The sequence below is a fragment of the Podarcis vaucheri genome (assembly GCF_965113315.1).
Source record: "Podarcis vaucheri genome assembly, chromosome: 2".
Classification (NCBI taxonomy): Eukaryota; Metazoa; Chordata; class Lepidosauria; order Squamata; family Lacertidae; genus Podarcis; species Podarcis vaucheri.
In genome coordinates this window covers 72736753-72754561 of record NC_138760.1, presented here as the reverse complement: position 1 = coordinate 72754561, position 17809 = coordinate 72736753, and the positions used below count along the sequence as shown (strand labels likewise).

General features: G+C 43.8%; 1 long non-coding RNA gene across 1 annotated transcript in view; it reads right to left on the bottom strand.

Annotated features, from left to right (window-relative positions):
• LOC309527102 overlaps positions 1–17809 on the bottom strand; it is a 346237-nt gene that overhangs the window by 288171 nt on the left and 40257 nt on the right. The window lies entirely within an intron of this gene.

Below are 17809 nucleotides of genomic sequence, written 5' to 3'. Positions count from 1 at the left end.
GCCCCAGCCTCTACCGGGCAGTCGAGGAACCAGGCGGCGGGATGAGTGAGATCTTTGCTTTGCTCACCCCAGCATCTGCCTGGCAGTTCAGGAACCGGGTGGCGGCAGGGACGAGCAAGCACAAAGATCACCCTCCGCGCATCCTGTCCCATCTGGTGCATGCTGGACAGCGTCATGTGATGTGTCACGTGGCTGTGCCCCCACAATGGGGGGAGGGCAAGTCAGTACCCCTGGGACAGATCAATGGGAATCATGCAAATTAATAAGGTTGGATGAATCTGCCAATTTCAGTTTCTCTCAGTTCATCATTTTTCCTGTTTTAATTTCCTATTTTAAATTTTAAAGTCCTCCCAAAAATTATTCAGCACCTTAGTGCACAGTTCTCTAAACAAATCCCCCTCTACATGCAATTTTCCTTAATAAGCACATTTTTCAATCAATCTTCTATGGTATATTGTATTTTTGTATGTTATTTTCAGAACTATTATAATAGTACAATAATCTGATTTATTATTTGCCCTTCAACCTAAGGTTGCAGGGCATGTCACAACAATTAAAAAATACAACATTAAAGATAGTTTAAAACAAATTACAATCCCAGGATTACACCCAGTGTCTGGTGCCCAAGTCGCACCTCTGGTGGAGACTGATAGTTCATTGAAAGTGGTGACTGGAGATGCAAGTAAATTAGATTAGCTGCAGTTTGACTAGAGCTAGCACATCAAAATTCTATTGAAAGATCTTGGTATATTAAGCCTGGATAAGAGATTATCATAAATGTGCTCGACTAGCTGATAGCAATACATAGGACCTGGATTTCTTTACTGTTTGAGCTGTACAGCCCACTGGTCAGTTTTAGCTGCAGCAAGTTATAGCTCTGCATTGATATCATCAGCGAAGAAGTGTCAAGCATTTGACAGTAATTTCTTCACTTCCATCAGCTTCACCAAAAGGGATAGAATCATAGAATCATAGAATCATAGAGTTGGAAGAGACCACAAGGGCCATCGAGTCCAACCCCCTGCCAAGCAGGAAACACCATCAGAGCACTCCTGACATATGGTTGTCAAGCCTCTGCTTAAAGACCTCCAAAGTAGGAGACTCCACCACACTCCTTGGCAGCAAATTCCACTGTCAAACAGCTCTTACTGTCAGGAAGTTCTTCCTAATGTTTAGGTGGAATCTTCTTTCTTGTAGTTTGGATCCATTGCTCCGTGTCCGCTTCTCTGGAGCAGCAGAAAACAACCTTTCTCTCTCCTCTATGTGGCATCCTTTTATATATTTGAACATGGCTATCATATCACCCCTTAACCTCCTCTTCTCCAGGCTAAACATGCCCAGCTCTCTTAGCCGTTCCTCATAAGGCATCGTTTCCAGGCCTTTGACCATTTTGGTTGCCCTCCTCTGGACACGTTCCAGTTTGTCAGTGTCCTTCTTGAACTGTGGTGCCCAGAACTGGACACAGTACTCCAGGTGAGGTCTGACCAGAGCAGAATACAGTGGCACTATTACTTCCCTTGATCTACATGCTATACTCCTATTGATGAGGCCCAGAATTGCATTGGCTTTTTTAGCTGCCGCGTCACACTGTTGGCTCATGTCAAGTTTGTGGTCAACCAAGACTCCTAGATCCTTTTCACGTGTACTTCTCTCAAGCCAGGTGTCACCCATCTTGTATTTGTGCCTCTCATTTTTTTTTTTTGCCCAAGTGCAATACTTTACATTTCTCCCTGTTAAAATTCATCTTGTTTGTTTTGGCCCAGTTCTCTAATCTGTCAAGGTTGTTTTGAAGTGTGATCCTGTCCTCTGGGGTGTTAGCCACCCCTCCCAGTTTGGTGTCATCTGCAAATTTGATCAGGATGCCCTTGAGTCCATCATCCAAGCCGTTGATAAAGATGCTGAATAAGACCGGGCCCAAGACAGAACCCTGTGGCACCCCACTAGTCACTCTTCTCCAGGATGAAGAGGAACCATTGATGAGCACCCTTTGGGTTCGGTCAGTCAGCCAGTTACAAATCCACTGAGTGGTAGCATAGTCAAGACCACATTTTACCAGCTTCTTTACAAGAATATCATGGAGCACCTTGTCAAATGCTTTGCTGAAATCAAGGTAGGCTACATCCACTGCATTCCCTTCATCTACCAGGCTTGTAATTCTGTCAAAAAACGAGATCAGGTTAGTCTGACATGACTTATTTTTCAGAAATCCATGCTGACTATTGGTGATCACAGCATTCCTTTCTAGGTGCTCACAGACTGTTTGCTTAATGATCTGCTCCAGAATCTTCCCTGGTATTGATGTCAGACTGACTGGGCGGTAATTATTTGGGTCCTGACTTTTCCCCTTTTTGAAAATAGGGACAACATTTGCCCTCCTCCAGTCTGCCGGGACTTCTCCTGTTCTCCAGGAATTCTCAAAGATGACTGCCAGTGGTTCTGAGATCACATCTGTCAGTTCTTTTAATACTCTTGGATGCATCTGGCTTGTGGATGACCATCTGGCTTGTGTGGCTGAGCAGCTAGACACTATCTAATATCTGTAAAGTGTCAGACTAGTGCCATTAAAATCCATGTTCAATCCGAGACCAGGGAGAAGAGTCGATGAAAGAAGACTGGAAGAAATTTAAAGACTACTTAAAGAAATATTGTAAAATTAATGAATGTTAGAAAGATGTTGGATAGAAACTAAGCGGTTTCCAGCTGTAATGCTTTAGGAGATATGAAAAAAGGATTATAAATGGGTAAAAGTTTAATGGTAAGGATTTGCTGAACTAACAAACTGAAATGGAATACAAAGTAGGGAAGTATGAGGAGGTCGGAGGAAATATGGGTATGGAAGTTATGTTATTGAAAATTAATGTGTGTTTTTAACTGCTTATTATTTTGTATGTTTATTTTTTATTTTTTCTTATATTCAAAAAATGTTCTCAATAAATATCTTTAAAAAAATAATAAAATCCATGTTCAAATCTCCCCTTGCCTAGAAAGCTCATTGGGTCACTTTGGACCAATGGACCACTAACTATCTTTCAGTCTAACCTACCTCACCGAATTGTTGTGAGGACAAAGGGTGGGTGGAAAAAGAGAGAGTAAGCAATTCCTAAGAACCAGAAGAGAATCTGTATAAGAAACATATCATAGTTTGAATCTCATTCATTCTCTGTTGCACTTTGCAAGAAGCATAGCAACCCATTATTCAAACAGAAGCATTTCATTGTCCAGATTGGCTTTATATTTATGCTGCTGATGCTTATTGATGTCTTGTGCTTACGCACCTACCCTCATGAACACAGGCAATGTAATAACCATTTTCCTCTTTCATTGTGCAGTATTTCTGTGACTGTTGAGCCTCCTGGGAAGATTATATTGATTCTGGTCCTGGTTAATGTTTTAGGTACATGAATATGACAGTGAACAGAACCTCATTAGAGACACAGCAAGAAAAACCAGGTAGCAAGTCCCAGAACACCCCCTTGTCACCATTTGCTTGGAACAAATGACATTGCATATAAGCTATTTTCAACTTCAACATGCCATCAACAGGCATATTAAGAGCACAAAGGCGGGAACATTGAAGAAAGAAGAAACCCCAAACTGAATGATGTATACTCAACCAGAACAAATAACCACTGATATCCCCTCCTCCCCAGATAAAATGTTTTTAATTCAACCAAGGAATGGCAAGAGCTGGAAGGAGACACTGCCATGTGTTCCTCAAGATTCCTTTGATTTATAATAAGAATGTCTTGGTTGTCATTTAACTAAGCAGGCTAAGAACTGCACTACCAAATTTAAGGTGCTGAAGCTCTCCTTGAAAGCCATTGTTGGACGGACCACAGCTCAGTGGTTGAGAACAAGCTTTGTATAGAGATGGTCTCAGGTTTGATCCTGTGAAGTACCTTTCTCTGCTGAGACAGATGAACCACAGTCAGGCAGAGTAGTTAGTATGGGACTCGATTAATAAATAGACTAACCTGGTAAAAGGTAATCTCTTGTCCTTCTAACATGGGCTCCCAACATTTTGGTAGTGCATTGGTCCACATGTTCCTTCCTGACCATTAGGAGCCAAGGATAAACTGACTTGAGAGTCTCTCAGGGCTTTAAAGCAGGGTATAAGAATTCTAAATAAATAAATACACAATGAAATTGAAGATACTGCTGGCTTCTGCCATTAGTGGATTCCCTAGGAGCATAGGTAGATCCACTGGCCCTCATGAGACCTGCCTCTTCCAACCTTGGGCACTCCCCAGGTTGTTCTAGACTACAGTTTCCATCAGTCCCAGTTAGTTTCGTCAATGATTAGGGGGATGGGGCCTGTAGTATAAGAAACTGGAAAGGCCCAGTTTGGGAAGGCTACCTCAGCTGATTGGGAGCGGATGGGCTTGCTGATCGGAAGGTCGATGGTTCAAATCCACATGATGGGGTGAGCTCCCGTTGCTCTGTCCCAGCTTCTGCTAACCTAGCAATTTGAAAGCACACCAGTGCAAGGAGATAAATAGGTACCACTGTGGCGGGTAGGTAAATGGCATTTCCGTGTGCTCTGGTTTCCATCACAGTGTTCTGTTGCAACAGAATTGGTTTAGTCATTCTGGCCACATGACCTGGAAAGCTATCTGTGGACAAACACCAGCTCCCTCGGCCTGAAAGTGAGACGACTGCTACAATCCCATAGTCACCTTTGACTGGACATAATCATCCAGGGGTCCTTTACCTTTACCTCAGCTGGTGCACTTGTTCTGATCTTTGCCTTCCCAAATCAGAGTTTAGTCTACTCAGCTCAGTATCCTGCCCCTTCCCTGGTAGATACACCAGCACCCAGTAATTACATAACAAAACACAATGGGGCAGAGATAAAAAGACTTTAGGGTTCTGGATTTAAAACACACACTGTGCTCTGTGCTATTTGGGGTTGCCAGATGTTTCTTGTAAGTCAATCCTTAGAGAAAATGCTGGGACTTTGCCCAGGGTTGGTGTGTGTGTGTGTGTGGCTTGAATCCTGGCAGTGCCAAGGTGATACATATTTCTGGCTCCTTTTAATCCTTGCCAGAGATAAGCATCCATTGCACTATGGGACAAATGCCTTTTCTACGGAGCCACTTCTAATCGGCCCGAGGCCAAGATACAAAAAAGGTAAATAAAACATGGATAAACTCCCTTGTTCTGATAGAAAGCCAAGAGGGAGCTCTTTGGATTCCAGGTGCACAGAACAGTCCTGGGAGCTACACAGCCCAAGGAATGCTTGGCTATGATAAACATCATTAAGTGCTTGATAATGGGTCTGGATGTGTTGCAGCTGCCTGCCACTGCTGCTGAATATGTTGCTTCCTTGCCCCCTTTCTGAGCTGGGTCATTTCCTGTTTGAGTTGGGAGATGGCAGCCCCAGATGCCCCAAAGTTGCATTTGCTTATAGCTCCTGTCATTTTGGGCACAGGTATGGGATTTCGGGGGGCGGGGTGTGTGTGTCAAATTGGTAATTCACTAAGGGTCATTCACACAGCAATTTGCATACGGATATTTCCATTGGACAAATTTCCAATGCTCCAAGGGCTGCATTCCATTGCGGACAAGTTTCCAGAGGCTGCAAGGTGGGCGGAGCCAGAGGCAAAATAATGGGTGGGGCAACAGATGCAATCTCTACTTTGTACAGTGGGCAGCGTTTTAGCCATGCAAAAGTCAGATATTTTCAAAAACTTGCTTCCAACACATAATGCTCCTCCATCAAGGTAACCAAGAAGCATTATCACTACAAGTCACATTCCAGCCAGGCAAATGCACTTGAGGAACGGGCTGTGTGGACTGTAGCCTAAGGAGCCTGAGCAAAGTCCCTAGGGCTGGGGACACACAGAGAAAGATGCTGCATTTGACCCCCAAACCTAAGGTTCACCAGGGCTGTGGCTACTGGGGGTGGGGGAGGGCTAGCTGGGGTTTTTTGCCCCACGTGAAGCCTCCAGGGGGTGCCATTGAGGCTCCCAGCCTTGTGTGTGTGTGTGTGTGTGTGTGTGTGTGTGTGTGTGTGTACAAATGCACATGGAGGGTGCCAAACTGGGTCTTTGACCCGGGTGAAATATAACCTAGTTTTGCTCCTGAGTAAACAAAGCTAAAGCTTTTGCCTGCTTGCCTGATACTGTATTTTCATGGTCGGTATCCATTCATTGTTACAAACAAATTTATGGAACAGGTTCGCCTACCCCCACTCCATATCACTAGCATTAAGAGAAGCAGTGTCTTGAAAGCCAGTGTGGTGTAGTGGTTAAGAGCGATAGACTCGTAATCTGGGGAACAGGGGTTTGCGTCCCCGCTCCTCCACATACAGCTGCTGGGTGACCTTGGGCTAGTCACACTTTGAAGTCTCTCAGCCGCACTCACCTCACAGAGTGTTTGTTGTGGGGGAGGAAGGGAAAGGAGAATGTTAGCCGCTTTGAGACTCCTTCGGGTAGTGATAAAGCCAGATATCAAATCCAAACTCTTCTTCTTCTTTTTCTTCTTCTTCTTCTGGACTGTGGAAATATACATCAGGCTATAGCTTTAGGTTTAAGTAGAGACCAATCTATGAAAAACAAGTCCATTTATGCAGCTTGTCTTGGTGTGCACAATTTATTCTGTTCATGGGATTTGGCTTTCACTCGTGCTGCATCTGGGTTACCTCAGTGCAGGCATGGAGTGCAATGTGACAAGAGCAAGGGAGAGCCTCAGCAGTTGGGCCAAGCGACCGGCTCTGGCTTGATTTGGAAAGACTCCAGGAGATGGTGGTTAGGAAATGTCAGGTTTATTTTGTACATCTCTTTGTAGTGCCTTAAGCAGAGGGGTGTGTTTTCTTTGTCAATAAGCTCACAGAGGGGAGCTGGAGCTGAAAGGATAATTGGCATTATAGTAAACACCTCCTTTGGAAACCCAAGGCATCATTAGTCACTGCGTTGTTGTGCCTTTGCTCTGAAGGGCAGCCAGTAGGGGAGAAAGAGCTGGTGGGACACATTACTGGGTCTAATTAAGCCCCCGTAACTTGGTCAGGGGGCCAAGGGGAATTGATGGTGGATGTTTTAGCGGTAATAAGGAACAGAGGATCCACACAGTGATCTCAGTGGGCAGGTGGTCCTCTGATATTTCAGCAACAAGCAGGGTACGTTGCCATGCCAATTTTTAATTTAATCACCAAAGGGCGGGGGATAAGAAGGGGGTACTTTTAGCCTAGCCTGACTTGCTTCTGCAGCAGCTGGATCCCGGGGAGCAACTGAAGGTCAAAAAGCTGCTGTGTGTTTTCAGTAGGTTGTATGCTACCTCTAACATTTTTCTCTGTAGCAGAAATCAAATATTATGGTTGTGAGTTGTTGCAGCCTGGTGGTGCGTCATCTGCTTTTCAGACAGAAGGTCCTCGGTTCCATTTCCAGCCCTGGCACCTCCAGGTAGGACTGGAAGAAAGCCCTGCCAGGAAGCCTGGAGAGTGCTGCCAATCAGTGTCGACAATATTGAGCCAGACGGATCAATGAGTGGTTCAGAATAAGGCAGTTTCCCATGTTCCTATGTTTTCTACTAACAGCAGGAGTGACACAGTCAACTAATTTACACACAGTTTATCAATGTAATAATCTCACTCTGCTCATGCATAAATAATAATAATAATAATAATAATAATAATAATAATATGCTTAGCACTGCCCAGTGTTGAAAGTTCTTCACATGTACTGTACTATCTAGTTCTAATCCTGATGACAACCTTGAATGTTAAGTTGGTACAGTGGTACCTTTGGTTACAGACACTTCAGGTTACAGGCTTCGCTAACCCAGACATAGTACCCCGGGTTAAGAACTTTGCTTCAGGATGAGAACAGAAATCGCGTGGTAGTGGCGCGGCAGCAACGGGAGGCCCCATAAGCTAAAGTGGTATCTCAGGTTAAGAACAGTTTCAGGTTAAGAACGGACCTCCAGAATGAATTAAGTTCTTAACCCAAGGTACCACTGTATTATTGTCCCCCTTACTGCATTTGGGAGGTGTGGGACTGAGGAAGAGTGGCTTGTTTGGATAGGTATAATGTAGAAAGTTCACAGAAATTGCTATATTCTTCAGGAGTTTACAGGACATTGTGCTCAGTAAAGGCCAGTCCCTTGACCTGGTATAGCTTGATGAATCTTGAATTACCGGTAGATTGCAAAGGCTTCCTAGGGACAGCCATCCGTTTAATCTTCATTCCCAACATCATGTCAAGGTTTTATAGAAAAATTGTCTTTGACCAGAGCTGCTGAAAGAAAAGCGAACATTATTTATGTATGCTACAACAGCAGCAAGAATTCTAATAGCACAAAATTGGAAGACTGGAGAAATACCATCTAAAGAACAATGGCAAGAAAAACTGATGAACTATGCAGAGTTAGCAAAGTTAACAGACAAACTGTGAGAAAAGGACAACAGGGACTTTGAAAAAGAATGGGAACTTTGTACAATATATTTGCAGAAACAAAAAAACCCACATGGACTCGTTGGCAGGATTTAAATAAACATTTACACAAAACAAGAAATATAACAATACGATAACATAGTATTATATACAAACAACAGAATGTATCATTTGATATAATAAACCAGAAATGGAAGCTGAGGGAAGTCAAAGGGGGGGGGGTGGGATTGAAAAACAATGTTTAGTATTGATATTGGATAATTTTTTTGGAAAATGTAAAATCAATAAAAATTTTAACAAGAAAAGAACCCTGTCTTTGTTCTACCCCAGGCTCCCTTTGAAGGAGCTCAGGACAAAAAACATGGTTTCCCCTTCACCCTTAAAACAGCCCAGATAAGGAGATAGATGGAGAGAGGCTAACAAGCCCAAGTTCACTCCAATAACTTCATGGCTGAGCAGAGAGTTGAACCCAGGTCTCCCTGGTACAAGTCCAGCACTATCCACTATAGCCCACTGCCTCTTCATATCCAGTTGTATGCCAGACGAATGGGGTCGATTTGCAAGACGGAGCCCAGAATGATTCACCTCCTCTCTGCTATTAGTGTGATAATGGAGGTGCCTCCTCCATGTTGGGACGGAATGGCCTATGGTCATAAAATAGGGTCTCTAAAGGCTCAGGTACACAATCTGGGAGTGCTCATTGTTCCAACTTGGGGCTAGAATAGGATGCTGGACTAGATGAGGATGCTGGACTAGATGATTCCCTTGGCCTTTCTTATGTTCATAAACCAACAAATTCATGTGAGTTCTTAGGGGAATGACCCCTGAGAAATTTGGAGAAGAAATTGGGTGTGCATGCATATTCTTATTGACCAAGGGTGGGGAACCCCTTCTGGTGTCAGGCCAGCTCCAGTTGTGCCCAACCATCTGGGGGCCACATCTGACAGGTGGGCAAGCCACCCACCTGCCAGCAGTGCTCTTTTTTCTAGAAAAAAAGAGGTGCCAGAACTCACCATGAACGCCTCTCTTGTTCTCTTAGAATGGCAATGGCGCCCACCTGGGAGGTGCTGGAAGTGAGTTCCACTGAGTTCTGGCTGAAAAAAAGCCCTGCCTGTCAGTCACCTTATGGAAATGGATCTGACCCCTGGCCAAAGCAGCACAGCTTGCATTCAATGCTAAATGTGAGCTGCATTTGGTTTCATTTAAAGTTCTGATTGCAAGCCCCGCTGCTTCTGGCAAACAACCCATCAGGCGCTCCTGCGTGGTTCTAACCTCGACGGTGCGGCTTGCATTTGCTGCCAAATTTAAATTGCACCAAATGCAAGCCATGCTTGCAAAGGCACAGTAAGGAGTGCAGTCTAATGATCCCAATTGGTTCTTTCTGAACCGGGCTTTACAGGACACACACCTGACATGTGTGAGTGACAGGTGGGGATGGCTAGTGGCAGACCCTCCAAGTGTCCCTATTTTCCAGGGACTGTCCCAGATTTACACAGAGAGTCTCAGTTTCTTATTTGGTCCTGGAATGTCCCGCTTTTCCTCAGGTCATTCCTATTTTCATCAGAGAAATGTTGGAGAGTATGGAGTTATGCAACCCCCAAACCAGGGAGATAAGTAACATCTCAAGTCCTGTATAGGGAAGTTTTTTAATGTTCAATATTTTATTATGTTTTTATATATGTTGGAAGCTGCCCAGAGTGGCTGGGGCAACCCAGTCATATGGGTGGGGGATTATTATTAAATAGGATGTCTGTATTTTCATCAGAGAAATGTTGGAGGGTATGTCGTGGGCCTAATTTGGCCCGCAGGTCAGAGGTTCCAGACCATGACTTTGGATGTTTTTTATCTCCTTCCTTGGAAATGGTGGCACATTTTTTCAGGCTGTGTTCATCAGAACTGCCATCAAAATTGGCCTGCTGTTTCTTGTTATAAGTGAAAACAGAGTGGGCTATAACTATGCAATAATTCAGCTATAAAAAAAGCAAACAGTTACAATTGCATATACAATTGCATATACAAATGAAACAGCAAAACCATCCCAACCGAAACAGAACAGTAAGAGGTAAGTCCCACAAAACAAAATACCTTACCTAACAAAGGCCAGGATTAAGAGGTGCATCTTCAAAATATTATTATTCTTTATCGAATTTGTATACAGTACTGCCCTGCATCCGTAGATCTCAGGTTGGTTCACAGCATAAAAATACACGATTTAAAACACAAAATACATAATGAAAAGAAGAACAAAAACAATCAAACCAATAACCCTCCCATCCAGCCCAACCCCCTCCCACAAACACACTTTAAAGGATATAGGATATTAATCAGCCAAAGGCCTGGTTGAAGAGGAACGTTTTTGCCTGGTGCCTAAAGCTGTATAATGAAAGCAGCAGCCAAACCTTCCTGGGGAAATTCCACAAACGGGGAGCCACTGCAGAAAAGGCCCATTCTCATGTTGCCACCCTCTGGACCTCTCATGGAGGAGGCATGGTGACAACTGTGCAATAAAGATGCTAGATGCATCTCTGTGAGGAAAGAGTTCCATGATTTAGGGCAGTGGTTTTCAACCAGTGTGCCATGGCCCTCTGAGGTGCCTTGAATGGTGGTCAGGGGTGCCACGGATAACACTGGCCTCTGTCCCTCTTTCCTTCCCTCCCTCCTCCGATGCCCTCTCGTGTCTCTGCCTACCAAAGGTTTGCACAGTTGTTTGTTGCAGCAGCCCTGGCTACAAGTTCCGCAGGCAAATGGGGTCTCTGGGGCTGGTTAGGGGGGTGCTGGTTGCCAGGAGCTGAGACAGCCTCAGAATAAGCAAGCTGGCGAGGGAGCCCAGCCAGTCAGTCCACCAGCTCTTACTGTTGGGAATGGACAGACAAGTCCCAGGCTGCTGTGGGGCAGTGTGAGGAGGCACCTCTCTTTGGGGCGGCAGCTCAAAGACCAGGGACGGTAGCAGCGGCTGCAGAGGACTCCCAAGGAAAGGAGAGGAGGCTGAGGGAACACTCCACAAGGGAGGGTGTTTGAAAAAGGGTGAGAGGCTGCCAGCTCTGCAGGCAAGGGGTGACATAACTGTGCTTCCTCTGCTGACCTTAAGACCCAAGAGGGACTGTAGGAATGGAGGTGGCATTTGAGGTCTTTGGGGCCCAAGTCGTTTAGTGCTATGAACATGACTGTGAACACCTTGAATTGGGCCTGGAAACAACCAGTGTAGTTGTTTTTAAAATGGGCTATGTGAGAGCAAAATTTCCTAGGAAAATGCCATTTCAGCTGCATTTTACCATCCTTTCACATCCAATATCCATCTAAAAATTCTAGAGATCTGTCAAGCCAGAGAGCACAGGTTTGAGTTAGTTATAAAAGAAGTGGTCCATGGAATCTTTGTAGGAATCAAGGCAGGCTTAGAAAAGACCTGAAATATCAATTATGTGAGTGAGAAGATGAGAGTAGCATCAGAACCACTCGGGTTGAAAAGAAAGGATGAGGGCTGAAACTTCAAAGAAGAGACACAATCCAGTAATGGAACTGCTGGCCAAAAAGGCAGCAGCTTCTTCCAGCTTTCTTTTGAAGGGCCAATGGGAGCCAAGGGAGGAAAGAGGATAGGCAAAGTTTTGTAGTCTCAGCTGTGTTTTTCATCCAAGTGCAGAGCAGGAAATGGTTGAGGGAGGGAGCACTTTCTAAGTAATTGACATGTTGGAGGATTCTGAAGAACGAACAACATTTCCAGTTGTTCGCCAACCTCAAATATTCATCCAAAGCAGTAAAAGAAACAGAGGGAAAACAAACGTCTTAACCTCAGTTGTATACAAATGCACCAAAGTGCAATGTTGACTGCAGAGTTAAACCGGATTAGCTTTACATTATGTTTACTTATGAAATTGAAAGCCAGAGAAATTGGAAGCTTTGTATTTCCAAAGTGCTTTGAATGTGTGCTTTAAATGTGATCATTGAATCCCCCTGAGCTCTTTTCTTTGTAGCTGTCATCACTTCAAAAACATATCCAAGACTGCTGGATTTGGTGCCAAATGTGATGTCTGTGTCATTGGTCTAAATTCCCTAAATTCCCAGTCTAAATTCCCTATGTTGCAGAAGGACTAAAGTGCATCCTTGTCATATGCCAAGACCTTCCCATCCTTCTCGGTGCATCTATATGATACAAGTGCACTCAAGTTGCCACTGGACAGCAAACAACATGGACATCCCATCTCCAAATCCGATGAACCAATTAATTGCAGTGCTTTCAGAATGGATTTCTGCCAGTACTGAATTCCAAGAAAGCTCACTGCACAGAGTGATGGTTTGCAATAATTCATTGGCTCATTTCGGTGTGTAAATGGCAGGGATGGAACACAAGCATTGAACATCAAATTTAGTTTAATAAAATAAATGGTTGCCAACATAGCTAACTGGAAATCCTCTTACCCAAACATGGCTCATTGTTTTGAGTCCATGTGGAATTCAGTCCTTCTGACTATTTAGCACCTGTTTTTACAAATCACACGTGAAACTGTAGACAGATAAGAATGCAGTTCAGTGGTAGGTTCATTTCATGGTGTTTCCAGGTAGGGCTGGGAATGGCTCCCCTATGTAACCTGGGAGAACTGCTGCCAGTCAGTGTAGTCTGCACTAAGCTATATGGGTCAATGACCTGTCTTGGTATGAGACAGCTTCCTTGACCTCTCAAACTTGGGCTTAACTCTTTTTCCTATGAGGTGGGAAGCTTTGAGGAAAGGGTGGGGTTTGAGCAGCCAAGTGGCTGGAAAGGATACGTGAAGAAATTTGATTTTTGTGTATATGTGAATTCTGATACACGTTGATGTGATCCACTCCTCACAGACTCATGCAGGAGGTTCTTTTCCCTTGGATCTCACACTTCTCCACATTCTGCAGTGTAGTTCTTTGCTCAAAGAAAGACAGACCAAAGTGTGTTTTATAATGTGCCTTTTCGGATAAAATATATTGAGTTGTGTATATTTTGTGAGAAAACACATTAAAAAATACAAACTTTTTCATTTTGTTTGTTGTAGTTCTTCTTCTTCTTCTTCTTCTTCTTCTTCTTCTTCTTCTTCTTCTTCTTCTTCTTCTTCTTCCTCCTCCTCCTCCTCCTCCTCCTCCTCCTCCTCCTGATTGTGCAAAGGGAATGGAATGGACTTTTGAATGAACACATGCAGAAGTTGTGCAACTGATGAGAACCAGGAACAGATTGATGGAAAGAGTTAAACACCCCCTCCTGGTTTCCCTCTCCTGATTCCACTCTCCCATGGTTGTTGTTTTTACCTTTAAAAATAATCAGAAAAAGAATTGTGGGACTACATGTAAAGTCTTGGCACTGAGAGGCAGTCTCTCTTCTCTGTAGCTGCTTCAGCTCTGCAGCATCCCCCTGAACTGAACTTGTGATTTTATTGTTTCAGCTGTTCTTAAACTGTTATAATTGTTATGCTTTTTAATTGGTTGTTTTAAGAAAGGATGTTTTAATGTTTTAAGAAAGGACGTTTTAATGCCCCAGTGGTTTTGTTATTGTGTAAGCAGTATATTAATTAATTAATTAGAGTAGATATTGCCTTCCTCTGGTGCTTCAAGAGAACATTACTGTGAGCACATCTGAGAAGACATGTAGGATTTATTTGCTTGTTCATTTCAGCAGATCAATGTGATCTGGCTTCAATAGGAAACTGTGTTGTTGGGTCTAAACAACAACAACAACAACAACAACAACAACAACAACAACAACAACAACACCTTCATTGTCAATGTACAAGCTGTGTACAATGTAGTTAACCGAGCCTCCCCCCCTCACAAACACTCAATCTCATTGCACTCTGTGTGCTTGTCGCACAACACACCAACCCCGAAAGTCAGTTGCACTATATTATTTTCCGTTCAGCAGCCTAACAGCCCACAGATAGAAACTGTTTTTTAACCTGTTGGTACAACTGATTATACTTCTCTATCTCCTGCCCGAGGGTAGAAGCTTAAAGAGGTGCTGGCCAGGGTGTGAATCATCCCTGAGAATTTTTCTCGCTCTCCTAAGGCAACGATCCCTTGCAATGTCATCTAGCGGGCTCAGGGGACAGCCCATGATATCATGGGCTGTGTTCACCACCCTCTGTAAAGACTTTCTGTCCATGGCTGTCAAGCCAACGTACCACACTGTGATACAATATGAGAGGACACTTTCTATTGTGGACCCGTAGAAGGAGGTCATCAATTGTTGTTTAACATAGTTCTTTTGCAAGACACTGAGAATCTTGCTTAATGTTTACTTTTTTATCCACACATTTGCCACTAACCCAGAGTCTTCACAAACAGATCAGTCAGTTGGAAATTTGCATATGCCTGTCCCTTTGGAACTGGGTTTTTCTTAAGAACTTGAAATCAAGACAAATCAATGCACTTACGCAACTGCATTATCTGTGTGCACTGGGGTGTGTGGAGTTACACAACCGTTTTTGGAATCCAGAATTGTGATTTCACTTTATAGGAATCTTGTCTTTGCTCATTGAGGCTGAAATTCTAGAATGCAGAGTTAATTGCTAATTAGTCCATGCAAATTGGGGAACATTGTACTGCTAATTCAATGAAAGTTAGAAGGCAAAGAAACAAAGAAAAGAGGTCTTCTAAAAGTCAGATAGTTGTTTATTTCCTTGACATCTGATGGGAGGGTGTTCCACAGGGCAGGCGCCACTACTGAGAAGGCCCTCTGCCTGGTTCCCTGTAACTTTGCTTCTTGTAGTGAGGGAACCACCAGAAGGCCCTCGGAGCTGGACCTCATTTTCCGGGCTGAACAATTTGGGTGGAGATGCTCCTTCAGGGCTGAACAATGGGGGTGGAGACATTATTTTCCTTGCAAGGCAGAAGAATAAAGCTTCACTCCCCCCCTTTTTAGTTCTTTAGTTATACATTTCATTTAACTTCCTCCCCCCTCTTTCTGCAGTTCCTTAAATTTATTTTTTTCATATCTTCTGCATATCCAAATTCATTTAACTTGCTCATTTACTTGTCTACTGTAAATATATACTCTTATAAAACTGCAGGTTGTTACAATAAGCATGCTAATGTTTGTACCTGTTTACAATTTATCTGTAAATATTCAATAAACCATTTCCATTCATTCATAAAAAGTTTGTTATCTTGATTTCTTATTCTTCCGGCAAAGCTGCACTTTCCCCAGCGGACTAAGCAGGGCTTTTTAAAGGCAGAGAAATGGGGAGAAATGCAAAGTTTGCATGGGGATCAGCCCCCTGGATAGATCCACAGGTCCATCTGTCCCTTTGCATTAAGGAGACTAGTTGTTGTTAGTCAATTTCCTGTTGGCTTGAGACGGTGGTGAACTTTTAACTTAGGCAATAGAGACCCCTTCTTGCAGCACCCTCCACACATTGGCACCCAAAATCAAGGTGCTCGCTGGCGGAGGGGCAGGCTGTTACAGTGGTGGCATTGGCTTGGACAACGTGTCTGGGCAAGGTGAGTCCCAAGCAATGAGCCGCCCACACACATAGACACTGCTCATTCCCCGCTCACTTGCTTCCTTTTGGTTTTGGCATACTATTTCCCTGGAATAGAGACCAAGAAAAGGTACCTAACTAGGTAAACAAGCGAGCAGCACCCAGCCAGCTTCTTGAAATTTATGATGCCTTTGCACACAATTGAAAGCTCATTCGTGCCTCTAATCTCTAGCTAAGTGTGGTGCTAAATGCTAATCTTTTTGAGGCTGCAGGCCAACACTTTTACAAATTATGCCTGTCCAGCTTAGCTTTCTTACTGAGTTCCCATAGTATCACATTCCTTAGATGATCTTTAGAGTGGTGCACTTGTACCCGTTTGGCCTGACTGTGGGAGAGAGCGAAGAATGTTTTTTTCAATTCCCGCTTCGGTTCAGGGACTGCATACTGGAAGCTACTTTAAAGGGATTCCCATGGAGGAAATAGCCATTCAGAAGGAAATAACAGAGTCTGCAAGAAAACAAAAATAAGATGGAAGATTTATAGTTTTGGATTCTTTGTCTTTGTTTTTTCAGCCAAGGAGAAAGTATTGCTGCACAGAAGAACAAAATAAATACCAGCTAATTCTGAGATAGGCCCATAGACTCCCCTGCCTGCCCGCCCCAATCCTGCCTGCCCCTCTGCCCATTTTGGAGCACAGAAATCTAAATTTTACACCAGCTAAAATATTATTGGGAAGGAGCCATGCAGATGTTATTCACAAATTAAATTAATATTTGTGGGTGGATGCAGCACCATGACAATAAGATCCACTTCTGATGGACTTAGAGCTTATCCACAGTTACCTTTCCTCCACTCTTTCATTCTCTCTGAAAACCCAATCTTTCGTGGTCAATTGGAGCAAACCCAAAGTGTGGGTGTTTGCTCCAATTGAGCACTAAAGAGCAGGACACCCATAATTCCTGGGTGTAGTAAATGTTAGAATTTAATCAGTGCTTGGAATATTGAGATAGGCTGCCAGATGCTGGGTTTAGCAAAGTGCTGAAAGGCAGGCTGGACCAGTTTTTCTGTGCTCAGGAAAATGCCTGAGAGATAGGCCATTAAATAGCACAGAACAAAGACAGGGAAGTGTGGCATCAGTGAGGCAAAGACTGTTTCAGGTGGGGGAAGCCTTCCCTGAGCAGAGTGCAGCATCCTGGCAGCATCCTGGCTACTGAAGTATCCTCCCTTCCCTTCATATTGGCGCACCTTATGAAAGGCAGGTTTTTTTTCTGAGAGGGGGTGGAATTTAATTTTCTGTGCTGTGTGTCATTTCCAGTAACATTTTGCTCCCCTTCCACCTTCTGAGAAGTTAGGCTTAGGGGTAATGAGCTATGTCTGTAACAGAGTTGATGGGGGCTCATGCCAACAAAGTACAAAACATGAGCCACTTTGCAATGATGCGCCAGCACCAGATGCCAACACTGCACAATTAGCCTTAATGCTAGAGCACAAGTTTGTGAAGGTATTTTTAATCCTCTGCCAGATGCTCCTCTTGTCTTGGGATAGATTTATCTCAACAGATGTAAAAGCATTTATCCCCCGTCTGCAGTGCTTTATTGTTCTTTAATAAGAGGATCTGCAGTCCAACGTACGCTGCCGTTCTTTAGAGAACTGGGGAAGCTGATAAGTGCTGCTGCAGACCTGGACTTTTGAGTTTCTGTGAGACTTTCACCATGACAGCACAATCCTGTTTTCTTGGAATTAAACCTCACCAGGCTCCATTACTCCCAGGAAAGTGCACATGGACATGGCTTTCATTTATATCAGCTTCCTTCACTTGGGAGAGAATTCCCTCATTTCTAATGGCATTGCTTGCCTATCTGACACTGGATAGGTGACAGAGGCCTACTCAAGGTCACTAAGGGCAGTTCAGTTAACACATCAGACACTGCACTGTACTTAAAATTAGGAAGGGTAAAAGGGACAACTATAACCACCATTTTG